This window comes from Leopardus geoffroyi, chromosome B4 (genome assembly GCF_018350155.1).
Source record: "Leopardus geoffroyi isolate Oge1 chromosome B4, O.geoffroyi_Oge1_pat1.0, whole genome shotgun sequence".
NCBI classification, from domain to species: Eukaryota; Metazoa; Chordata; class Mammalia; order Carnivora; family Felidae; genus Leopardus; species Leopardus geoffroyi.
This window is the reverse complement of record NC_059341.1, coordinates 5,369,087-5,388,347: the sequence shown is the minus strand read 5'-3', so window position 1 is coordinate 5,388,347 and position 19,261 is coordinate 5,369,087. Positions and strand designations below refer to the sequence as shown.

At 49.9% G+C, this 19,261-nt stretch overlaps 1 long non-coding RNA gene across 1 annotated transcript; it reads left to right on the top strand.

The window, feature by feature from the left end:
• Positions 1 to 65: 65 nt before the first annotated feature.
• LOC123591237 lies at positions 66 to 5,289 on the top strand. Its single transcript, XR_006709182.1, has 2 exons — positions 66 to 551; positions 5,031 to 5,289. It is a non-coding gene; the product is annotated as an uncharacterized LOC123591237 (long non-coding RNA).
• Positions 5,290 to 19,261: the final 13,972 nt, after the last annotated feature.

The following is a 19,261-nucleotide window of genomic DNA, read 5'->3' as shown; positions in this document are numbered from 1 at the left end:
GCACACCTTCCGGGCGGGGCCTCGGGGGACCGCCTCCCGCGCTGATTCTGCCCTCGGGCGCTCGGCACCGGCACGGGGGGGGGGGGGGGGGGGGCGGCGCCAACGGCTGGCCGGCGTGGACGGAAATTAAATGAAGGCCGGAGGGAGTAATCCCCGCAAAGCGCATCTCTGGCCGCCCTCGTCGAAAATCCTTCCAGCTCCTGGGCTCCCGCCCCGCGCTCTTCCACCCCCCACCCCGACCCCACCCCGACCCCACGCCGGCAGTGATCGCCTCCGGCAAACTGCGTCTCTGTCTCCCTTGCGCATCGCTGTTTCCCCGGGGACCTAGAACAGCCCCTCACATCCTGATCAATACATATGTCAAAAATAACTTTAAAATAATAATAATAATAATAATAATGGGACTTTCAGGAACCGTAACCTCGAGAAATGGAGAAGGGAGACCATTCCTCACATCACTAAACATTTTGTGTGAAGGCCAGCACCCGAAAAATGCTTAACTACTTAGTGGGATCAAATTTCCCAAAGGCAGAGGTCATCTGTCCGTCCAGGTGAGAGTTCCTGCGAAAAAGTGCTATTTTATGTTACAGTTTGAAGAAATGGTGTTGGGAACAGTTTCCAGATCTAATATTTAAGGTACCTATGCAATTCCCCACTTTCTACGTAGTGGAAAAAAAAAAATCCAGGTGAACTGAAAAGTCAGAGCCAGTGGGGTGTTCGTGGGTTTTTAATCATTTCGTGATGGGGAGGGGGGGTGCAGTTCCTTTGGCTGCTACCCTTTATGGGTGGTGGTCCAGACTCCACCCCCACATTGGAAGGGAACCCACGTCTGGGAGAAGGAAGCCAGCGTTGGTTCAGACAAGGTATTGTCATTTGGGTTCCTGAGCTCTCCGACTTCAGCTCCTGAGTGTGGGTGTCAGTCTGTGTAAGAGGAACAGGAAGTGGTGGGGGGGGGCAGATCTGACACTGAGAGAGATCGCCAAGGCCCTCTGCCCTTTCCCCTGCCACAACCATCACACCCAGCGGGCCTGCACTTTACTCCATGGACTCACTTGCAGGAAGGCAAATTTTATCTAAGGCCAGATAAATGCAAGCCTGCACGTCTCAGATTTGTGCGGCTGCGAGTCACAGTGAAGCCAGAGGACATGCACGCTGGGGGGGGGGGGGGGGACCTCTTCCTTGTAGCTGGTGCCTTTACTGCCTTGTGGACTCAGGCGGCTGATTGTGATACAGTAAGACATGCGTATTTGGTCTTTGTTCCCAGTTCCTGGCACCTGGCGCTTAAAAACCTCGGAATCTCCAGAGCGAAAAGAGGGTTTTTGCATGTTCATGAAATGACTGGTGGCTGGGACACTTAGGTAGCTTCAGGATAATGGCTGGTGGCCAGAAAGACCACATCATGCTTAGAGGGTTGGAACTCTCAGCTCTATCTCCCCACCCCTACCCAGGGAGGGGAGAGGGGCTGGCAATTGGGTCGGATCACCAGTGGTCAGTCATGCGCATGTAATGAAGCCTGGATAAAAACCCCTAAATGACGGGTTCGGAGAGTTTCCAGGCTGAAGGTGGCAGGTTCCGATAGGACGGGGAGGCTCCACGCACCTCTACCCGCTCACCTCGTCCTACGCTCCTCTCCCATTTGGCTGTTCCTGAGTTGTATAAACTGATACATGGCAATAAACTGATAATAGCAAGTAAAGCACTTCTCTGGGTTCCGTGAGCAGCGCTAGCAAATTATCAAACCTGAAAGCAAAAGTCGTGGAGACCCCAGACTTTGTGGCCACGCCAGACAGCAGAGCGGGTACCTGGGCACCCAGTAGTTGCACTGGCATCTGAAGTGGGGGGCAGTGTTGCGGGGTGGGGTCCATGCCAAGCGCGGGGAGTTAGTGTGGGAACTGGATCCAATTGCAGGACACTTGGGAGAAGCGCTCATGGGTGTGGAAAGTCCCCCCAGGCGGAATCAGAAGTGATGCAGGAAAACCGGTTCCCCACGAAGGAACCGGAGCCCCATCTCTCCAGTCTTGAGCATAATCCCCTATAGGAACAACAGGGGACTCGTGGCTGTCTTATTGCCATCATTTCCGAGAGCAGCCCTCTCTGATGTTGGGTCTTGTTGTTCATAATCCCCGGGGACGTCTGTTCTTTCACGTCCAATCGGAACCTGCCAACAAGGGCTGCCGTGGACATTTCATAACCTCAAGAGTGTCTCTGCTTGTCCTTTGCACAAGGGAGGCCACAGCCTAGGCAAGTTCACACAGGAGAGAAACGAGTGGCCTGAAAAATTGGATTTGCTCAAGAACTACTAACTCACTGTGGCCAGTAGCTAGTATGGGCTGGGGTAGTGGTTCACGGCCCTCTGGCTTTCGGCGCGGAGGCAGGATTTGAAGAGATCTTAAGTGGAGAGTATATTCCGAGGCACTTTCCACAGTATAGTGTGAGTCGCAGAGTGAAGGAATCGCATCATTATTCCCCAAACTCCCCGTTGTGTCCGCTGACGTTTCCGTTCTGGGTCTGATGACCTATGGACGGGGCAGTACTCTTCTGAGGAGCTCTGAGCACAGCACACTGCCGTCTAGAGTCGAGCCTAGTGGCTGGAACCTTGCGGAAACTGCAAGAGTTGTCAGGGGGGTTCCGGTCTTCCTCCAGGGCCCCAGCTGTCATCGTGCTAGAATGGCCACCATCACTAGCACCGGTCGGGTCATCGGGGCCTGAGGACAGAGCTGCTCCAGCCCCAGGGCAGGGAGCAAGCTGCAGGACTGGATTTGTGACAGCTGGCTGGGCCCCAGGGGCGGTTTCTGATTTAGTAAGCCTGGGGCGGGGCCTGAAGCTTCCCAGGTGATAAGGGTGCAGCGGGCCCTCCTTGTGTAGGGCTGCGCTCAGACACCCAAGAGGGGGAGTGGGACCGGGCTGGGAGGGGTCCTGCAGGGTCTGGAGGGAGCACAATCAGGGCTCCTCCCACCCAGGGCACCAGCCTCCCTTCTCCTCTGGTCCCGGTGCTCCGCGGGGCGCCTCCCGGCCCAGGCTCTTGGGGCAGAAAGTGCCAGAGCCGTGGCCTCTGGTTTTCTTACTGCAGGAAGAAAAGGGCCCCCCTTCCCAGATTTCTTTTCCAGTTTGTAGGCCAAACTGAAGGCTTTCATGCTGTCTCCAAAGTGAGGGTAACACTCAGAGATCTAACACGTTCCACCCCGGAAATTCATCTCTACCCACAAGCCTTTCCTCTCTAGCTGTAGGATGTGAGGTTTGGTCTCCAGTGAAGGAACTGAGGTCATAGGAAGAGGGAACATTTGATCGGGGTCAGGGAACACTGGTAAAGAAGAGTGTGTTAAGGAGGAAGGAAGGAAGAAAGGGAGGAAGGAAGGAAGGAAGGAAGGAAGGAAGGAAGGAAGGAAGGGGCGTGCCTGGGGACAGGGACCAGCAGGGCCCATAAAGTACTTGAGGGCCCCACCCCCACCTCCACCAGACTCCCCAGAGTGGAGAGTCCAGCGGCTGTCCCCACTGCGGGCCACCCCCCATTGATACGGTCCAGGTGGTTTAAAGCTGCTGCCGCCTCAAGCTTCTGGGCCCCTGGGTCCTGCCAAAAGGCAGACCTCCGGCCAGCCAGCCCTGGCGTGGGTGCGTGCAAGACGCAAGCAAGGGGTGAGGAGAAGACACTGGCTGAGAATCTCTGCCACGGCTTCCCAAGGCTGTATGATAGACCCTCTTGGAGCTTCAGTATTTTGCCTATAAAATGGGCATAATGCATTCTTTACAGGTTGCTGTAAGGATCGCGTGAAATCGTATTTGCCTGGAGCACACGTGCTCAGTGAAAGGCAGCTGCCATTATGAGTAACATTAGCAGTAGTAGAGCTGGAAGCAGGGGCCCTGGGGTAGTGAGAGGGAAGGGTCCCAGAAGAAGAGAGAAGCAATGGGGAGCATGGGGGAGGGGAGGGCGTGGGGCAGGAGCACGTGGGCTGGCCCAGGAATGTTGGGGCTGAACTTCCTTGGGGTCGAGGGGGCCGAGGGAAATCCAGCTGCTGGGGGATGAACAACTATCCATTACCAAAATGTGTGTGTGTGTGCGTGTGCGTGTGCGTGTGCACGCACGCATGCACGTGTTCACCTGCGCACACCTAATTATGGAACTATGAAAGAATCAATGATTCACAGTATCGGAGAAAACTATAAATACTAAGGGTAGCTATAAGGACACATCTAACTCACGGCTGTTGGTTCCTAAACACCAGTCTCCGCCTGAAGGAGCCAAGAGCCCCCGGAGGGTTTGAACGGCTAAGCACAGGATGAGCCTGGAACATCTTGTTGTGCCAGAAAATAAGTAATCATTTTGCAGACCTGCCGACAAACGACGGGGACGCATCCAAAACACACAGGGTCCAACGTGAAAGGGCTCCTCCAAAACAGTCATGGCAGCAATGGATTGTGACCCAGAGAACAAAGTGAGAAGCCATGAGTCCGCAATGGCATAAATAAATAGGAAAGTGAATAGATACATAGGGGAGGAGGGAGAGCTCTTCCTCACAAATCCTAGACCTCACAGAAATGACTAGAATCCTAGCTCAGAGATGGAGAAGGAATCATGGCGCTAGAAAAGTCACCATTTGGCAAAAAGCACAGAAATAATTGTTTCACAGAAGAACCCTCCGGGGAAGCTAAAATTAGCAAGCAGCAATAATGCAGTGAGACACAGGATATTAACAGTCTCAAAGTACCTCCTACAAGGTAAGCATTAGTTGCAAAGGGGAAGGTGGTGGCTTTGCGGTAGAAAAAACTGGAAGCCACCTCCACCACCTAATCAAAGTCAACGTCACCAGTAATGGACCAAATCAGCATCAGGTGCCTCTTGATACAATGCACTGAGAAGGACACATCACATGGGCAGTATTCTTGCGCAAAAATGCATAACCTGAATTTGATCGTGAGGAGACATGAGACATCTAAAATAAAGGACATTACAAAAATAACCAGCAAACAGTTCTTCAAAAATGTCAAAGTCGTGAAAGACAAAGATAGACTGAGGAAGTGTTCTTGCTTTATAGGCAGCTAATGAGCCACGAAGACTAAATGGAACATGGGATCCTGGATGGCTTCCTGAACCACAGAAGGGGCATTAGTAGGACAGCTGGTGAAACAGGAATAGTACTGTACCAATATTAATTTCCGGATTTGGGTAACTGTACTGTGTTTATGCAACATCTGGAGAATTGGGGGAGGGGTGTTTGAGACTTCTTTAGACTGTTTGCAAAATGTTTGTGAGTTTAAAAATTCAGAATAAAAAGTTAAAAAAAAAAATTAAAGAGTAATCATAGAGACTGCAGAACTCGCTAAATGAGACAACTCCCAAACTGATCTGGCTGTGTAATCAGCTACTAATTACCATTAATGATGGGAACTGCCTAATTTCCAGGCAGCACAGTGAGGAGGAGCTTTTACCACAAACTTAGTGGCTTAAAATACCACCCACGTATTCTCTCCCGATTCTGTAGGTCAGAAGTCACACGGCAAGACTGGGGTCTCTGCTCAGGGTCTCAGGAGGCCGAAATCACTGTGAGCGGGGGAGTTCCCAACCGGAGACTGGAGAAAAACCGCCTCGCAAGCTCATTCCCAGGGCAGAATTCAGTTCCTGTAGTTTAGGAGTAAAGTCCTCACTTCCTGCCGGCCGCCAGCCGCCAGCCGCCAGCACTCTGTTCCCAGGGGCTGCCCGCATCCTTGCCACGTGGCCGCCTCCTGTCTTCAGGTCAGCGGAGGCAGGTGGATGGCTTCTCGGGCTTTGAACTCTGACCCCTTCCTCTGAGACCAGCGGAGGAAACTCCCTGCCTTAAGGAAGGACACAGGCCCTTGCAGATAGTTTCCGTATCGTAAGCCCAGCTGATTTGGGATCCTACTTTTGTCTGCAAATTCACGGCAATACTGGGTTAGTGTTTGAGTAACTGGGGAAGGTTTGTGTACACGAGGGCCAGGAATCCTGAGGCCACGTGGGAGTCCTGCCTGCTGCAGGGTAGTTTCTTAAACCAAATAAATGGATATAAACGGGCAACAGGTTTGTGGACGGTGGGGGGCACGGCCTACCTGCTCTGAGGACGTGGGCTCCCCGGTGCCCACCAGATCAGTCTGACCTGGCTCAGAGAGAGTCTCCTTCTTTCCTACTAATCCTCCCGTTTAAACCGGTTCCTAGGTACAGCCCTGACCATGTTGGAATGAAATTAATTATCATCTCTTCTCTTTCTGGTCACGGAGTTTCAGAAATCAGGATTCAGTCTCTAGGGGACAGACGCTATCCACATCCCGCTGTCCCGGATGGAAAGAGAGTAGCATTGTGTTTAGTGCTCAGCAGCAGCTCCGGAGGCACCAGCAGCTGGGAGTGCACGCCCTGGGGCTGCCCGGTTCCCTGCCAGTCTGGGACAGTTGTCCCTTTCTTCACAAGGAAAGAGTGGCTGCAGCGAACGGGGTTTAAGTTGGGCCTTTGAAGCCCACCGAGCCCAGGGCCGGGCTTGCATTGAGGATGGAATCACTGAAAACATCAGAGCCCTAAAGGACTCCAGAATGTCACCAAGCTGCTCTTGTGAAGCTCGCTCCTGTGCCAGCAGATGACCAGGCTTTTTGTCGTTGTCGCAACGAGCGTGTCCTTTTTTCTCAGCACTCTGACAAACTCCTGCTTCAAGCAGGGGCGAGCATTCACCCCCACTCGCTACTGACAAAGCTGCGGCTAAGGGAAGTGGCCTGCCCTGGGCGCCTGGCCACAAAGACAGAGCAGAGACCTCCAGCTGGGCCTCTGGAGGCCACTGTCCTCACCGTGCCACACCCTCTCTCCAGGGAGCTGTGTTCTCTCCAGTCAGTCGTTGTCCTCGGGCGGGGCATCACAGTCCTCAGAGGGCTTGGCTGAGCTGGGAACCCAGGCCCATCCGACCTCAGTGTATTTAGTCTTAATAACCTATTTACGGCTGAGAAGCCAGACTGCCTCTTTCCCAGAAGTCAGGCACAACTGCTCTAGCCAAGCGGTGGCTTTCCACTCCCATTATAGTCCTAGAAGATGATGCTGCCCTTCTGAAGAGGAAAACGAAGAGTCTTTGTGATTCAAATGAGTTCCAGAGAACTTCCAGAGAAAAAGCAAGTCTTCGAAGTGGGCTCTCACTTAACCCGTGATCAGAACAACTTGGAGGCAAACTGGACGGCATCGTGGAGGCTACGTGGTGGAAGATGTGTGACCAGCTCCAGAACTGGCCCTCCCTTCCACGCCCCGGGCCATTTCTTCCCTCCTCTGCCTCTGTGTCCCCATCTGTAAAATGCAGAGAATATTAGTTGTTGGCCCGATGTGAGGACTGAATGACTGCCTAAAAGAGAGGCAGGATTTCTTTTTTTTTTTTTTAATGTTTATTTTTGAGAGAGAGAGAGAGAGAGAGAGAGAGAGAGAGAGAGGGACACTGCAAGCAGGGGAGGGGCAGAGAGAGAGGGAGACAGAGGATCCAAAGTGGCCTCTACGCTGACAGCAAAGAACTGGGTGCAGGGTTCGAACCCACAAACTGCGAGATCGTGACCAGGGCCTAAGTCAGAAGATTAACTGACTGAGCCACCCAGGCGCCCCGAAAACGCAGAATTTCTAATGTTGGAGGAACATATATTTTTACTGCACTTGAGGGTGGCTTTTCTACATTATACGAAAGACTGCTTCGAGATATTTCTATTTTTCAATATCCATTTTATCCAAATTCAAAATTTTAGGTTTTCCTTAAGTTCTTAGACTTAACTCAAAGCTGCATTATTCTACTTATAACCTTATCGTATAAAATATAGTAAAACTTAACAGTCACTGTTCAGAGGAATTTGATGACTGGTCCCATGTAGAAACCCAGCTATTTAAACTGCCTTATCAATTAAAAACTGCATTTATGAAATACTTTATACTTCAGAACACTTTGGTTTGCTCACAAGCCTTGCCAAATAACCAACTAAATATGGTGAATCTTCAGTTCTTTTATTAAATGTTCCCATACTGCTGACAATCTTAATAAAATTGCATCGCACCTTTTAGCTTAAAGCTCAGGTCATGACCTCAGAGTCGTGAGATTGAGCCCCGAGTTGGGCTCTGTGCTGAGTGTGGAACCTGCTTAAGATTGTCTCTCTGTCCCTCCTTGGCTCACACGTGTGCTCACTCGTGCTCTCTCTCTCTCTTTCTCTCAAAAAAAAAAAAAAAAAAAATTTTTTTTTAAACTGGGATCACAAGGCCTGTCCATTGGATACTCAAATTTGCCACATTCTCTTAAAATTACAAGTTCTCAAGATGCCAAAGAGATACTGGTCACCTAAACTTAACCCCAAAATATCAAAAGTTTGGGCTTAATTTGCTTCATATTCCTCTGCTTAAATAGAAACTTTTCCACAGTTAAAAGAAAAAGGCTCTGAAGAAACAGTTACGTCATATCCGCAAGTCAGGGCTCCTGTCCCAAGGCACTGACTAAGGTTACTTATTGATCAGAAAGACCCTGATTGGGACAGCAAAAAATATCCAACATAATAAAGATTTTCCAGACCTTCTGAACTGTGGGTTATTTTTGCAATAACATGTTTCCAACTAAAAAGAAAGCTAAATTGTACATCTGCTGCTGGGGAGTTTCTAGATGGGATCTGAGAAGAGCTTTTCGGCTCTCAGAAGGCCTTTGCTGCTTCCAGAATTAGGGAATGAGTTTCTAACGGTGTCCCGGTCTGGGGTGCAGAGCGTCCTCAGGCCCAGGGCACTTAGCGACTACAGAGGAGGACAGCATGTGGACGGTCACAGGCAGGAATGGAAAGCACAGTCCCGTGGAGTGAGGGAGCTTCACCAGTAGCTGTGGGGGTCACCAGAAGGCTTGGTTCGAAAGCACAGACGTCACACTCAACGGAGCTTAGGCCAAAGCGCGTCCTCTGGAAGCGTGCTGACATCACTCAGAACGAAAGGCGGGGCCCCCAAGCCCTAGGGGCGGGTGGCCTCCTGAGAGGGAGCCGCAGGACCCCGCCTGGCTCTCATCTCTTCCTTCCACTGGTCATCTGGCCGTGTCATGGCCGAATGGCCTCCACCACGGGGGTTCCAGCGATGGGGGTGGGGTGCCAGGGGCCCCCCCGCCCCGTCTCGCCTCCCCCACCCCCGCTGGAACCGAGGGCTCTGAGCCGGCAAGAGTGGCTCCCAAGGGAGGGAGTGTTACTCGGGAAGCGAGTGGATCAGCCCGGGTCACAGGAGCAGCTCAGGCCGCGGGGCTTCCCCAAGGCAGAGCTCAGGGGGGGGTTTTACCAGAAGCGGCAGGGGGTCTCCGGACACCAGGACCACGTGATTCAAGGTTGACCGGTGTGGTGGGGTGCGGGAAAGGAGCACCATTACATCTTTCCCTTTTACCAGTGAAGCAAAAGCTTGCCCTCAGAGACCCAGATATTTCTGCGGCCATCTCATTAGGCAGAGTTAGAACTTGGGTGCTGGGAAGCAGCAAGGGTACGAAAAGAAGGAGTAGGGGGTGCCGGTTCCCACGGAGCTCCTGTGTGGACGGGAGGGGATGTGAAGGCCTTTCGGTCTTGCTCAGAATGACCCAGTGATGGTTGGGTGACGCGTTCTCCATGGGAGATGCGTTCTCTCTGTTTACACCCCAGTCCTTAAAACTGACAGCAAATGTTCTAGACAAGCACCAATCTTGGACTAAGGACTTTTAAAACGTTTTACTAAAATGAACGGTTTTCAGATTTCCAAGATTCATCCGAAATTCACGACATGCTGTCTAGTAGGGGTGTCAGGCGTCTCAACTCGGTCATCTGTCGGAGGGTGCTTAGGGCCCCTCTCTGGCTGGCTGGACTGACAACTGGAAACTGATGGGGGCTTGGAACCACAGGTCTCGCCCACCCCTGGCCGAGAAGAGGAGTCGAGGAAGACTGCATGAGCCAGGTGAACATCTGAGGGTTTGGGTGGTTGGGGGTGCTCAGTGGCTTCCGTAAGGGGTTCATGCTTTGGAAGTTTTTGTTTTAATACGGTCTAAAAGCCAGAAAATGGGGGAAATAATCTTTCCTCTAAAGCTCACAATGTGTTTTTCCGGCGAATTATACCTTCATCTGTTTGCTAGCACTATTGTTTACATATCTTAGAACCATATTTATACCCGTATTTTCAACATGATTTTAAGGCATCTGGTACACTATTAATCATATGACCTAACAGAATTTTAATAAGTACTTTTTTTTTTTTTAATGTTTATTTATTTTTGAGACAGGGAGAGACAGAGCATGAACGGGGGAGGGTCAGAGAGAGAGGGAGACACAGAATCTGAAACAGGCTCCAGGCTCTGAGCTGTCAGCCCAGAGCCCGACGCAGGGCTCGAACTCACAGACCGCGAGATCATCACCTGAGCCGAAGTCGGGCGCTTAACCGACTGAGCCACCCAGGCGCCCCTTAATAAGTACTTTTAATTTAATAAATACCTCATCAACAGGTAACTGGTATAAAAATATACAATTTCCCTGAATATTTTTTCCAACCTGCTCTAGTCAACAAATTACAGGTGGGCTTAAATGGTTTTCTGTGCAGATAAACAGAGGGAATTTTCTAACACTGAAAAAAGCAAGCTGTACCGCATTCCCTCCTCACCTACTATTTCCAAATCGACTTCTTCATAAAGAAGTTCAACCTCTTACTTCAGCTGCTTCTTCCCTTTTACACCCCGGGAAGAGGAAATATTTCAACCCAGGAAAGCTCACTCGGGGCCATCAAACAGCTCAGGGGGTCTGATGGCACCACCCAGGTGGCAATGTCTTCAGTCTTTGGAAACCACTTCTGGGTTTGCCCCAAAGTAGGAGGGGACTTGGTATTCAGAATGTGGGCTTGTGTGGGTGACCTGGTGGGAAACCTAAGAGCACATGTAGGAGAAAGGTTTATTTATGTCAGAAAATATGCACCTATCTGATCGCTTGGAGGGAAAGCATGGCCTTTATTCCCGTGTGGTTATTGTTATAAAAATACTACGGTTGGTGGGGGGTGCCTGGGTGGTTCAGTCAGTTAAGCATCTGACTCTTGATTTAGGCTCAGGTTGTGATCTCATGGTTTCGGATAAGCCCCGCGTCAGGCTCTGCACTGACAGCGTGGAGCCTGCTTGGGATTCTCTCTCCCTCTCTCTCTGCCCCTCCCCTGCTCTCGCTCAAAACAAGTGAACACTAAAAAAGAAATAATAACAGTTGGTGAGACGTCACCAAGTGTGGAAATCATACACCGCCCTTACTGCCGAGGCGGATGCCTGATGAGTTTTGTCAGCGACTGTCCATCATCAAGTCTGCAGAGGATCTGAGAAAATGATTCGTTTTCATTTCCTCAAGAAAAAGGGTGGCTTTGGTTTGAGGCTCTCAAGCAAAGCCCATGCCTTGCCATTCAGAATGTGCTCGGTCCAAGACAAGGAATATATGAAACAGAGATGTCCACAGTAAGCTCGGGCAGAGGAAGGGGACACTGGCGGGCACGCTACTCCCCTCTTGCTGTGTCTCCAGGCACCTGCCCGCCCCCAAGTCCCGGACTTGAGCTGACAAACCCTGCCCTTCCTTCCCGGAAGTCCCCCTGACAAGGTGCACATGAATCTTTAACGGGGTGGGGTGGGGGGCACTGACAACTGCTCGCACTACCGAGGCCCAGGGGAAGACGGGAGCGTGGCGAGAACCTGGAGAAGAACGCGGTCTCGGTCGATGGAGGGGGGGGCTCACCTCAGCCGGATCACGTCCAACAAGCGGGCAAATATGCCAAGCGGTTCGGAGACCAGGAGTCGAGGGAAGAGGATGCGTGGTGGGTGGGAGGTGAGAAAATCCTCCCGGCCTCTCGAAGACCTCCTAGGGGCCAGAGGTTTTATTGTTAGCAAATGCCGTGTCTTCCCCAGAAAAGGTCTCCCCTTTTGTTTTCTCCGATAACGTCCAGACTTGGGTCGTTGCAGAAACCCTGCTTCCGTACCTTTGGAGGCTTCGCAAACCTGCACAGGAAGGGCAGGAAGGGACTGCGTTTGGATGACACGCTTGGAAGACATAAGAAGGCTCTGTGGCCTGGGTGCAGGAAGGTAAGGGGGGCTGACTGCTGCAGACTGGGGGTGGATCTTGGGCAGGATATGGGGGGCCAGGACTGTTTCGCCTCGCAAAAGGGTAGACACGAAGCATCAAAATTTCCCTTGAATTTCTAAAGTAATGCAGCAGCTCTGGATTCCATTAAAAAAAAAAAAAAAAAAAAGTCGGGTGAGGAGTTCTTCACCCGCCTCTGAGTCCCACATATATAGGTCACTTTTTTTTTTTTTCAACGTTTTTATTTATTTTTGGGACAGAGAGAGACAGAGCATGAACGGGGGAGGGGCAGAGAGAGAGGGAGACACAGAATCGGAAACAGGCTCCAGGCTCTGAGCCATCAGCCCAGAGCCCGACGCGGGGCTCGAACTCACGGACCGCGAGATCGTGACCTGGCTGAAGTCAGCCGCTTAACCGACTGCGCCACCCAGGCGCCCCTACATAGGTCACTTTTTTTTTTTTTTTTTTTTAATTTTTTTTTTTTTCAACGTTTATTTATTTTTGGGACAGAGAGAGACAGAGCATGAACGGGGGAGGGGCAGAGAGAGAGGGAGACACAGAATCGGAAACAGGCTCCAGGCTCTGAGCCATCAGCCCAGAGCCCGACGCGGGGCTCGAACTCATGGACCGCGAGATCGTGACCTGGCTGAAGTCAGCCGCTTAACCGACTGCGCCACCCAGGCGCCCCTACATAGGTCACTTTTTAAGGGAACATACTATCAAGACATTGTGAGAGCCACTGAACAAGCACGGTAACTTCTGGAGATTCCTTTAAGAGGCCATTCCCTGTACACGTCGAGGGGAAGCCAAGCCGGCCTGGCTGCCCGCCTCCCCTCCATTCACCCTCTTGTCCTTGGAGAGAGAACGTGCCAGTGTCAGCGGGACGCGGGGCAGTCAGAACAGAGGGCTACGGCCCAGCCTCGTCCGCAGCTGCTGGGCCTTTGTCAGAGTTCCGTCCACCGCCGTGGAAGTCAAAGTACTGCACCGCGGTGTGCGGGGCCGCGGGCACGTGCCTCGTGCCCTCTTGTCCCCCACCCCCTTCACGCAGGTGGAAGGCAGACACGATGGACGGAACTTAAGTGGCCTTCGCAGACCATGAAGAGGAGGGCACAAGCTGACGATGACAGAGCCATCAGCCTCAGGGGTCCCTGGATGCAAAGCATGCTGGTATTTAAGCTACTGTACTGCGTTGAAGAGTGCCCATCCCCCCCCCCCAAATTTATGTCCTGGCACCTCAGAACGTGACCCTATTTGGAAAGTGTCTTTGCAGATGCCATTAGTCAAGATGAGGTCATACGAGAGGAAGGTGAGTCTTAAGTCCCACATGACTGGAGACGGCATGCTATGTGATGACGTTTGGAATTAAGTCTCTAAGTCAGAAAATGCCAGGGGTGGCCAGCAACCACCAGAAGCTCGGAAGAGGCAAGGAAGGATCCCCCCCTTAGGGCCTCCGGAGAGAGCACCACCCTACTGACACCTTGATTTCAGAATTGTAGCTTCCAGGACTGAGAAAGAAAGTTGTTTGAAGCCACCCGGTTGCGGTATTTGCTAGGGCAGCCCCAGGAATCGGACACAGCTACTGTTCGATTTTGTTCTTTGCCAGCGAGGCCTAACCTTGCAGAACACACACTGCTCTTCCGTTTGGCTCTAATGTCACTGGCCACTGAGGAACTGCGAATTTTGCTGGCAAAGGGCTGATGATTCCCACTGATTTATAGGAAATGAAGGCAGTTTTATGACCAGCTCCACTCTCTGTCCAGAACCTTCCTTTCCACACCTCCCACTGAGCCTCAGCAGTGCTCTCTGTGACCGCTTTTCCCCACAACTTGATACAAAAATGCCAGATGAGGCAGAGTAGGAAAGCTGACTGCTCAACCAGGTTGCTCTGAGCTTACTTTCTAATACAGAAGTTCTCCTTCCGCCTTTTTCTATATTCCCCCTGCACCCTTCTCCCCTGTCTGTCCACCCCCTGACCCAACCGTTCTGTGCAAGGAACCTTTGGGCCATCCCAGAAACGGTCTCAGAATGCTCCCAGGGGTGGGAGGGAGGTTGGGGGTGTATTTTCAACGTGCCTAAATAGCTACGGGAAGGAGAACATCTACTCCCAGATTTCAGCTCTGTAACCGCATTAACTCGGAAAAGAAGACAATAGCCAGAGTTGTAGTCGGATAATTGCCGTGTCAAGCTAACTAGGCAGGATCCTTGCCCTCTGCTTCTCCTCATGATGTAAAGGCCGGTGCCAACCTCAAGGGTACACGCAGCCTCTGCCGACAGCCTGATCTATCACTGCCTCCCTGTCGCAGCAACAATGAGCTGATGAGAACGTACGGGTCAACTTTCTCCCTTTCCAATACTGTCTGTGACTCCACTCATCTCTCAATTTTCCATTACATTAATGCCTGGCAGGGATGTATTCTGTTAAAGCAAGAATGTAGAAGATAGAAGACTCTAAAAATTAGGGCCCGACATGAAACACAGCCAAGGGAAGTCTCGAGATGGCAATGTCCAGCAGGCCTAGGAAGGGACCAGTCCAAATTGGGGCAAAGGCCAGAGAACTCTGGGGGAGAAGCCTCCGGGAAAAATACGAATCTGACAGACTGATACGCCTGACCCGGGGGGAAAAGTATTAAATGGCAGATAAACACCAATGGAGAAATTAGAAAAATCTTAAAATAGGTACATCCACTAAACAATTTTTTAAAACTAAGCAGTTATTATTAACTCCAGAAAACACAAAGGTTATATTAAAAAATAACCATAATATGCCACCTGGATAGTGCTTGAATCATATTTATGCACTAATTAGTTTGCAATGACTGTTGCCTTAACACAGAATTTTAACGTAAATATTTAACGAGAGCTGGAGGGAGAAATGAGCTTTAAGACAGCTCTTAAACCCAATGAGTTGGGTTAAAAAAGCTAAATCCTCCTCTCTCATAATAGGAAATCACTAGAAAAATGTCTACAAACGATAAATCAAGAAATAGCTTATGAGCAAATGAGTTTGAGATAGATAAATGCCATAAAATGTCAGTCATAAGAGTTGAGTGCATTTTCCTTTGGGTAACAAGACTGATGTGGCATAGGGCTGTTCTAATGGGTTGAGCCTCTGAGCACTTCGTGCATTTTATAATTACATGTATACATTATCTTGAAAAATTAAAATAAAAACTGAGACTAGGAACTTGCTTCTCAACCCAAATTTTGGGAAGAATTATGCAAAATTCAGGTCAGAATGACTCAGTACAGCTGGCCCCTCACGAAGTGCCCATATCCATACTCGCCTGTTTGCTTCTAAATGATAGTGTCCACGTGATTTTCTTAGTTCTCGATCTCAGCCCTAAGAACAGTGTTCCAAGTAACTGCAAAGTGTCTTTGCTAGTTGAAGACTGTTTGCCAAATTATCAGACTTTGATCCTATTTGTTCCTTCTGTTCTTTGAAGACAAATCCGTAATAAAATTCTCTTAGCAACCCCATTCCCGTTGACCTATTTCCTTCCCTCACGTAGGCTCTGGCTTCAGCAAGCCACAGATCCACCCACAGGCTCTGTCATAAACCCATCCACGGGGACAGTGGCTTCACTTACCAGAAACTTGAAAACATCGTGTGTTCACTGCATAGATGGGACACTTGAGCAATGGGAGAAAAGCACCACAGGAAGAAGGTAATACAAGGGCTTTAATAAGAGGTATTTTTAATATCGCCTGATAGTGCAGAGGAGGGAAAAAGGGTGGTTGCTAAAGAAAAAGACCCAGCTGTTTCCAAATTTAAAAGTCACTGGTACATTTAAAAATAATCTGCAAACCATAGAACTTTTAAAGGGACAATCATGTAATGACACTTTCTCTGTTATCACAGTTGTATGAACCCATGACATTTTACATGCAAAATATTTCCCTAATCTTTCCCTTTCTCACACTTTTTAAAAAACAGTTTTAGGTTATCTTTAAAAACTGAAATCTATTTTGTGAATGTCTAGCAGGTAAGTGAAAAAGGAAACTTACTAAATCACATTTCGCAGAATAAGGTCTATGTGTTTCTCTTGATTTAGCAAATAAAATCTCTATTTAAAAAAATTTTTTTGGGGCGCCTGGGTGGCGCAGTCGGTTAAGCGTCCGACTTCAGCCAGGTCACGATCTCGCGGTCCGGGAGTTCGAGCCCCGCGTCGGGCTCTGGGCTGATGGCTCAGAGCCTGGAGCTTGTTTCCGATTCTGTGTCTCCCTCTCTCTCTGCCCCTCCCCCGTTCATGCTCTGTCTCTCTCTGTCCCAAAAATAAATAAACGTTGAAAAAAAAAAAAATTTAAAAAAAATTTTTTTAATGTTTTTATTTATTTTTGAGACAGAGACAGAGCATGAGCAGGGAGGGGCAGAGGGAGAGAGGGAGACACAGAATCCAAAGCAGGCTCCAGGCTCTAAGCTGTCAGCACAGAGCCCAATGCGGGGCTCAAACTCACAAGCCACGAGATCATGACCTGAGCCGAAGCCGGACGCTTCACTGACTGAGCCACCCAGGCGCCCCAAATAAAATCTCTATCGTAACAACCGAGTACTAAGAGGAATATACTTCTAGAAGGAAACTGCTAACTGTCCCACACTGTCGGTATATGTGCATTTATATAAAATGCCGTTATTAAATTCATTCCTCTTCAAAAGTTGTAAATAGCTTTGGGATGTAGGGCTTTAAAAAATAAACAACACATGCAGCTCCATAATTCAGATACACCCAAACTCTTAAGGTTCTGGTCCAGGCCTCAACCACTTCTGTATCTTATTGCCTTAGATGAGAGGTCAGCAAATAAGTGAGAAAAGACAGAAAGACAAATTGTGGAACAAGTTGACTAATAAAAGCTGCAGAAGAGATACAATGAAGGAAGATGTCATGATGGAAGCGGAGGAAGTTATCAAATATTAGGTGAAAAATTTCCAGAATAGGAATTCAAAGGACATGAATTTCCAGATTGAACAAGTCCATCCCAAACGCCCAGTGTAATGAATGAAGACACATTCACAAAACCCTCCAGAGAGAAGAGACCCAGCTCATAAAGGATGACATTCATTTTCTCAATTGCACTGAAGAAAGAGGACAATGTAGTGTGTGATACCTGCACATTTTTGAGGGAAAATGGGTTTTATGCAGGAATTCTGCATTTAGTCAAATTATCAAGTACAATGACAGAATCAAGATATTTTCAGATTCAAGGCCTCAAAAAACGTATCTCCTAGGTCTGTCTTCTCAGGGAACCACAGAGGATAAGCTCCACCAGAGAAAGAGAGAAAATCCGGAAAACGAAGACAACGAATCCAACATAGGAGAGACAAGAGATTTTAACAAGCCCTTTGACTTCCTAGAAAACAGAAGAGTTAGCTTTTTTTTTTTTTTTTTTTCAACGTTTTTATTTTTTTGGGGACAGAGAGAGACAGAGCATGAACGGGGGAGGGGCAGAGAGAGAAGGAGACACAGAATCGGAAACAGGCTCCAGGCTCTGAGCCATCAGCCCAGAGCCCGACGCGGGGCTCGAACTCCCGGACCGCGAGATCGTGACCTGGCTGAAGTCGGACGCTTAACCGACTGCGCCACCCAGGCGCCCCCAGAAGAGTTAGCTTTTGAACACCCCTTCCCCTCCGCTCCCCATTTGTCCTTTCAAGTGAGTCAGAAAGCAACATTAATAAACTAATCAGAAACGAGTATTTGTGTTGTTACAATATCTTGTACATCGCTCTCGGCTGAGCCAGCGGTACACCATGATTAGCGTTATTATACAACTTTTCCTGGAATTGGCGGAGCCCAGTTTCCCCTGGAACTGAGTCAGCACAGTCCACTTCCCCCTGGAGACGTCCTTCTGAGCGCCCTCATCTTCCCACCTCCCACATCCCGGAGTCTCCGGGCCTTCTGCACACCTCCTGGACCAAGACTCCCTCTCTCCCGTGCCGTGTCTCCTGTTTCCCTAAGTCAGTGTCATCATCTTTTTCTGGATTTACTCCTTAAGGTGCAGTGGGTGGAAAAGTGAAATTAAGAAGGTGGAGACTGAGTTCTATTCTTAGACACGTGCTTAGGACGAGAAAGGCCGACAACGGCAGCAGCGGAGGGCGGCTGGTGGAAGTAGCCTCACGAGGATGTATTTAGGAATAAGGAGGCAGAGACCAGAAGCGACCCAGCTAAAACAGATAGAAGCATTTCTGCAGGGGAGATGCGGAGCAGAGGCTGTTGTTTTCTGCTGTAAGGCTCGTGCTGACAGTAAGCCCTGTGTGAGCAGCAGTTCCCTAGGTGCAAGCTAATTGTTGGAGGAACACAGGCAAAGGGTCAATTCTCCAGGCACAGGCAAGAACGTGAGCCAAAAAAATCTTGCCAACCTTTCTACCTGCGGGACTATCCGCTGAAGGTGTGCTGGGGTGACAACGAGCACGAGGGTTGGGGAGAACTCCCCAGTTTACCAGTTTACAGAGCCGAAGCTTGGCTAGACCAAAATACTCTTGGATACGGGAAGTAAACCTGAACAGCAAAGGCATTACTCTGGCAGATTAGAAGAGTCAAGGTCAGATCAAGGAGACCACCGTCTACTCCAGGCAAGAGATATGAGGCTCTGAAACCAAGGCCCTCCCCCTGGGTTAACATGAAAGATGGAAAAGAAACAGACTCCCCAGGTCTCAATTACAGACGGGTTCGGGCTCTAAGGGAGAAGGAGCAATCAAGATTCCTAGGTTTCTGACTTAGGTGACGTTCTCCCCCCCAAATTAGAGAGCTCGGCAGGAGGTTTGGAAGGGGGAAAGTGAGTGAAGCTCGAATATGTCTGAGGCGGGAGGGGGACGTCTAATAGGCAGCTGGATGCAGGTCTGAAGTTTTGTAATGACTGGCTGGGATAAAAGACACGTGTTAGTCACAGCAGAAACCAAAGGCCAGGAGAGCAGATAAAATCTCCCAGGGACAGGGGTGAAGGGTGAGCGATAAGCAAACACCCACAGGAAGAGCGGTCACGGCCCTCAAGAAGGGAGTGGTTAACAGTGTCAAACGCCATAAAAGGTCAAGAAAGAGAACCGAATAGACCCCCATTAGAGGCGGCTCACAGGGATCTTTAACGGAGGGCTGGTGGCAGCAGAGGTGTGATCTGTAGTCCATTACAATCCCTGCTCCTTAAGTGTCAAAAGTCAGCAGGCGGCCACAGAGGGCCGGAGATTCTTTGGGAAGCCGGAATGTACAAGAAGAGGCAGGGCACTGGGGAGGAGAGTGAGTTA